Source organism: Hevea brasiliensis, chromosome 8 (assembly GCF_030052815.1).
Source record: "Hevea brasiliensis isolate MT/VB/25A 57/8 chromosome 8, ASM3005281v1, whole genome shotgun sequence".
In the NCBI taxonomy this organism is placed as follows: domain Eukaryota; kingdom Viridiplantae; phylum Streptophyta; class Magnoliopsida; order Malpighiales; family Euphorbiaceae; genus Hevea; species Hevea brasiliensis.
In genome coordinates, this window is record NC_079500.1 from 89,552,114 (window position 1) to 89,559,797 (window position 7,684).

The following is a 7,684-nucleotide window of genomic DNA, read 5'->3' on the forward strand; positions in this document are numbered from 1 at the left end:
AATCATCAAATCAACTAGGTGACATAAGGTTATTTTTTTTATCTAATTTAATTACAAGTTCAAATCGAATTAGTGTTTGATTCACTGATGCAACCAGCAGATTTAGTTCGAATTTAATAGCTATGCCATATATAATATTTTAATATTTGAGAAATTTATAAGATTTGATTTGTTATTATCATAGACATTTTTTTTTATTAGTATCACTAAAATTACATTTACTAACTATATATATAAAATAGGCATGTATTTTTAAGGGGTTGATACCTGATATTCCTTTTTATAATATTGTTATAGGACATTTTATATTATTTGTAAATTATTATAAATTATTTAATAGTTACTCTTTTAATGCTATGATGAGTAGACATTATTACAAGACAAACTATAATATATTAACATATATTAATTACATATTTTTATATATTTATATTTATTACATATATTTATATTTACATTATAAATAGATAGATTTTAATTATTTTTATTATGAAATTTTTATTAAAATGAGAGATAAAAAGTAATAAAAATTTAAGATAATATATATATATATATATATATATATATATATATATATATATATATATATATATATATATATATATATATATGTTAAAATTATTAATATTCACCATCCCTATAAAAGAACAATTAAACTTGCAAAAGGATAGTTTGTGTGACTTCATAAAAAATTTTATTATTTTATTTTTTGTTCCATGAAAGTCAATAATATTAGTTTAATATTGAATATTTCGCCCTCAACTTAATAAATATATTAATTTGTTATAATTTTTTATATAAATAAAAATGCCTTCCAATGTAGAAGCAAATTTTGGAATGCCTTCCAATGTAGAAGCAAATTTTGGTGAATAATTAAAAATTAAATTTGTTGACTACAAACGTTCAATACATGTATATTTAAATTTTACCTAAATTTTGATTTTTTTAATTAAATTTTGTAATATTAAGCATTTAATTAAAATTTTGGTTGAGTAACAAACACTTATAATATCAATTTTTAAGTAATAATATGAATATGTGAATTAAATATATAGCTACAAAATTGTGATAGAATTCAAACTAGGAGTTTTTATAGGATTCACATTGTAATTATTATTATTATTATTATTATTATTATTATTATTATTATATAAATTTTAATTTAATGGAAATGACAAAAAAAAAGGACCTTAAATTATGCACTTTTTTATGATTACAACCTATACTTTGACTCTGTTCGTTAATAGCTTTTAATGTAGCGTTTAGTGTTTTGAATATATTTCTCTTATTTATACTCTTCAGTGACATAATATTTATAGTATATTTTGAGGTTGAGGGAATGGTTCATGAAAAACTATCCTTCATAGTTTTTAGAGGTTGAGATAGTATTTTAACTGGAATCAATAAAATGATATCACTATTTTTATATTTAATAGCTAATCTAATAATTATTTTTATCGAACACTTCTACTTTAAATCACTATTAACCACTAATAACTAATATCTAATAGCTAAAAAAGTAATTAACAATTACTAAAACAGCCAACAACTATTAGAACAGCTAATATTGTTAAACATGACCTTTGATTCACAATCAACAACATTTTATCAGCCATTAGTCTATAATGGAAATCGCCACATCAGACGAAAGATTTCACATCAAATTAACACCTCAAACTAATGGCATGGTGCAATTGATATGTGAGTCAAAGTACAATAAAAATATTTAAATTCAAAATAATCTTATTTTCTCTTTGCATTTACTAATTTTACATAGTATAATATCTACTAAGATAATCCCTAACAATTCACAATCATTTCAATAATTATTATTTTGTACATTTCTTAGCCTATGAATGCTTAATAATACTTTGCATAATTTATGTTTAAATAAAACTTTAAATTAAATTGTCTAAACTCGTTTGTTTAAATGGCTAAAGGTATAACTCACCTGGCAGAGTTAAGTTCGAATCCTCACTCTCTCAATTTCTCTGATAAAAATAAAACTTTAAGTTAAATTGCAAAATTAAAATCATGCTATTAAATTTAAAAATTCAAAAAAATTAATACATAACTATTTGAGGATAGTTGGAGAACTAAAAATACTTAAAATAATGGAATCCAACAAAATCGTAAAAATAAAATTTCAACTCAAAATATATAATAATAATAATACTTTTAATTAAATTATAATAGATATAAATCACTTATAATTAAACTTAGGAAATGGCAAAAAAAAAAGCCTAAAATTTTCATTTTTTATAATTACACCCCAAATTAAAAATTTTTATAATTTCATCCTGTTAGTGGCAACTTCCATTTGACATGGCATTTGATGTGACAACCCCCACATTAATGGCTAATGGCTAACATTAAGGTAGAGTGCAATTAACACGTGAGTCAAAGTACATCGTATAATTATAAAAATTTTTAGTTTAGGGTGTAATCGTAAAAATTAGTAAAATTTATTTTTTTTTTCCATTTTTCATTTAATATATAAACTTGTTATTTATCATGCATATTTTATCTAAATACTTAATGGGAAAAATACCTATTTGGATCCTTAAAGTTGGGCCAATAGTTAAATAGACCTTTAAAGTTTTTCGAGATTTAAATGAGAACTTTAAATATCAAATAAGTCTTTCAAATTTTAAAATTAGATCAAACAAACTTTTTTACTATTTTAAGAATAGATAAATTCTTTAACTTTTAAAAATAGATCAAAAGTTCTTCTAGTGCGTGGGTTTTCATTGACCATCTTGTTTATCCACTCTACAATATCATAATCGATATCTACTACATCCTGAAATAGATTGATAAATTGTTATTAGGGATGGCAACAGATCAGGTTTTTGCGGATATCCGATTCGACCGAATCCTAATAGGACGTGTTTAGGTATTATATAATCGGGCTTGAGACAGGTTCAGGTTTGAAAAATAATACTCGTAACTGGTTCAGATTAGGTTCGGGTTTTACATGTTGGGTATCCGTTACCCGAATTTGTTTATATAAATACTTAATTAAATATAAAATATATTTTTTTATAATAATATTTATAAATATTTATTGAAATTTAAATATTTTATGAAATTATTAAATTTTTAAAATATAAATTATTAATTAAAATATATAAAATTAAATAGGTTCGGGTTTTTTTCGAATAATAATAATCGTTTGAGACAGTTTGGAGTCGTGAAAAATTTTAATCGAGTTAGGATGAATTTGAGTTTTGACAATATTAATCGGGTACGGATTCGGGATAAGTGATTTTCGTAGGCATTTTACTCGTTGTCATTCCTAGTTGTTATTTACCAAATGGTTTAAGAAACTTCTAACCTATCGTATTTGTCATAATCACAATAACCAACTTGATTATTATCCCATGAAATCTAGTTCTGATTACTTTTATTAAAATAATGATCTTCTTTGTCATTGTCGCCATCATCCTCTTCTAAGTCAATAGTAGTATCAAAGAGTGGTACATATTATAGAATCTGAAGAAATTCAATCAAGATTTAGATAGGTCTTAGATTTTGTAGAATATTTCTTTGATGAGCATGTGAGGGTGAACTTGATTTTGAGGTTTTAGGTCTAGATTTCTAAATGGATCTTAAGTAGTATTTGGATTTGTACTCTCCAGATTAGAGGGGTTGAAGGTCACTATCTTGATTGGTGAGGATTGGTTAATATTGGTGGAGGGTAAGGAGGATATGGGATGAAGACTAATGAATACGTGATTTACGAAGAAGAGAAAGGTGAAATGTAGAAAAGAGAATTGTGGCCTTTTGAGTGTGAAGATGAGCAAGCGACATGAGCTCATAGACATCGTCAAAAAAAGTTAGTCAAAGAGAGATGAGATAGGATATAAAGAATTTTAAAGGGCTTATTTGATCCATTTTTAAAATTTAAAGGACTTATTTGTCCCAAGGGCTTATTTGATTTATTTTTAAAAATTTGGAGAGTTTATTTAACCCTGCAGAACTTAAAGGATTAATTTGACCATTGAACGAAACTTTAAGGGTCTAAATGCCTTTTACCTAATTAATATTTGAAATTTTTTTATAACATCCTTATTTTAGCTAGTCAAAATGGTAGAACGTCCAAAAAAAAAATAAATAAATAAATAAATAATATATTTAAACTAAAGTGAGGAACTATAATTAACTCAAATATTAATAAGAAAAATTTAGAAAAAAATTTTAGAATTAAAATACAACCAAGTTAAATGAGCCGATGCCCTAACGATAGGTAACCTAGTGGGAAGTTGCGGTTATCGCAACTAGAAGCCCTAGACCCGGGGCAAAAAATCATAAAATAATTTTTGGGACTCCAGAGAATGGTCATTGAGGTTCCTATGGCATTAGAATGCCAAGAAAATATTTAGAAAAATTTTTCAATCGGTTCAAACAATTTTGGCCCGTTAAGCCAAACGGAGGGCATTTTGGTCATTTCGTCTTCAGAGATGATTTTTGGCCGACTTGTCCAGTTAAGCAAATAATTATTATGATATAAAATATGAATAAATATTGCTAAAAATTAAATTGGAAATGAGTAGAGAAGAAAAGAAAAGAAAATGAATTAAAATTATAATTTTGACCTCATGCTTATGTCACTAAGCACTCCCACCCAATCACCACTTGAAAAAAAAAATAAAAGGGATAAAAATAAAGCAAATATGAGATAAAAACAAAAGAAACCAGCAGTTTCCTTCTTCATACGGGCTGAATCAAGAGAGAAAGAGAGAGAAAAGGAAAAGAAAGAAAGAAAGGAAGAAGGAGAAGGAGATGAACAGTAGCAGAAACAGGGGTTCAGCAGGGCAGCATGTTTCTCTTCCGTCCAGGTGAGTTTGGCACATCTACGGCTGATTTTTGAATATGTTTGAGGTATGTATGTGTGGAAGTTATGGTTAAAATTTGGTGATTGTTCAACGGTTGGATTTGAAGAAATATATTGTTGAACACAGACTGTCTGTAGGTTGAATTCTGAATTTTGGCTACTTAAATTTGAGAAAAATAAATAGTTAGGATGCTTATAAAATTATGAAATTTGGTACAAATGATATTTGGGATGTTGAGGCTGCTGGATTAAAATTTGGTGAATTTTAGACTTGTGGTTTATGAGATATAAATTGTTTTGCATGAGCTGTCTGAGTAAGACTGATTTCTGTAAAAATTCAGATTTTGAAGGGTTGAATGAATGTTTTGATATCTCATGATATAGAGATTATTTGATGCTAAAATTTTTACTGATATTGTATAGGGATGTCTTGAATATATGGTTAAAATTTGGGATTTATCTAACGGTTAGATCATTATATATAAATTTGAATGCACAAGCTGCCAGATTGGGTATTAATGGGTGGTTGTGGATTTAAGATTTATGATAGGAGTTTAGTCCAATTTAAGGAGAAATGCTGTTGAATTTTTATTGGATATTTAATTTAGGAAAGTGAAGTTATAATTGATTATGATTATTATGTTTCTAGGAGAAATCTTGAAGAATAACAAGCTCAAGGTTGGTTTCAAAAAGGTTAGTGCTAATTCATCCTTAAAACTTTGTATATATATATCATGTGGAGTATGAAATGAGGGTGAAATTAAGAGAATTGAAACAAGTTTGCATGAATAAATTCCACCAATTTTGGCAGCCTTAGGATACATTAGGGTTTCATTGATTAGATTGAGTTATAGTTGTACATGGCTGCCATTGAACATAAATTAGATACTTTGATTCATTGATTGCATGTATATGGAGAATTGAAATGGTAGAGTTAGGGTTTGGGCACAAATTTGAGATTTTGTTTATGTAATGATGAAAGTGAGTTTTAATGGTCAATTAGTGACCATTTAGTTATGTGTAAACAAGAAATGAGGTGGTTTGATTAGTGGGAATTGCAGTTGGTGTGGCTGCCCATGGTGACCTGCAGAATTGGACATGAGTCCAGCAGGTTTGGGCAGCCATATCTTGAATTTTATGGGTTCAATTGGTACAAGGCCAAGTGGACATGAAACTAGACACATAATGGCACAACTTTGGTGAAGAAACCATGCCCATAAAACCAAACCAAGTGGACCAAAAGCTTGCTCAAATCCGGGTGACCTGCATGCTGTTTCTGCAGAATGATTAAATGAACAGTGGTTGTTCATTTGCCCATAACTCAATGTAGAAAGGTCCAATTGACCTGAAATTTTACCAGCAACAAGATAAGATATAGACCAACAACTTTTATGAAGAAAGCTACCCCAAATTATGAGTAGAACCTATCCAACAAGGGAGTTGCAGTCACTGTTCACTGCACTGTAGATATGGTCAGTCCAGAAAAATTCCAATCAGGCCAGTTTTGGTTTTTGGACCATAACTTGAGCTACAAAACTCCAAATAGAGTGATTCAAAAAAGGAAATTAAACTAGACAAAATAAGGAACAACTTTCATGTTGATTATTTTGCCAAATTCCCACTGTAAAAATGACTAATGGAACAGTAAATATAAGGTATAAAAACTGAAAATTCTGCTCAATTAACTTTAAACTTATAAATGGTATTGGCAACCAATACCAACAAATTTTGAATGCAAAATGTGGTATGTTGGGAGTATTAAAACCAATATACCTATTGTCTATGCAAAAGTCAACATTTTAGTTGACTAATGAAATGAATAGTAATATTCAAACTTGAAATTCAAAAATTGTGAAACTTAAAAGTGCAAAATGCCCTAGTAGGCCTAATGTGATTGGTTTGGATAGGTTGGCATGCCAATAGGGTTTTGATAGCGATCTTTGTATGATGTATGGCTTCATTGCCATTACGTGATGTGATAGCCTGTGGCTATCAGATTATGATGTTTTACTTGACTTTATGCCTTATTGCTCTTATGGCTTATTAGCCATTCTGTTTGCACACCGAGACACATTGTGACCGATGGTGTGACAGGCGAGTACACAGTACGGTGCTGGTTACCCGTTTATCCAGTCCGGTCAATTTGTATAGGTTACTTGGGCATGGAAAAGTATAACTGTAATTGAACTGATTATTAAAGAAAATACGAAAATTAAATATCAGGAATGATTACAATAAAATACAAAGAAGCTCAAGATCATGAAGAAAATAATTAACAAAATGCATGAAGAAGTTAATATCATAAAACATAATTAGCCCTCGACTAAACAATAAGTTAGTAATTATTCATTTCTTATGAACACAATAGCTATGAAATTATTATTTTTATTTGCATATTATATTTTCTTGTATTATTGGCACCACTAAGTTTTATGCTTAGCGCGTCGCTTTTGCCACGCGTAGGTACTGAAGATTTGGACAGAGGGCCCAGTAGACCACAGATTGGGTAAGGCCGTTCACAGTTTTGCATAGTATTCGTGTCACCTCACAGACTACAGTGCATTGGTAGGACACTAGGTCCCATTTTGTATTTTATGATTTTTTGTAAATTTTGTAATTAAACTCTTATTTTATCATGTGTATTTGAAACAAAATGTAATATAATTTTGTATTAATATAAGTACTTGTAATTTGTGATTATAAATAGCATATGAGAATTTATTTATGATTTGAGTCTAATGATGATGTGAAATGAATGAATGACAAATAGAGGAATTGTTAAAAAATTGTTGTAAATTGATGTGATACAAATGGAGCTTGTGAATGATTGGAAATTATTGAAAGTGT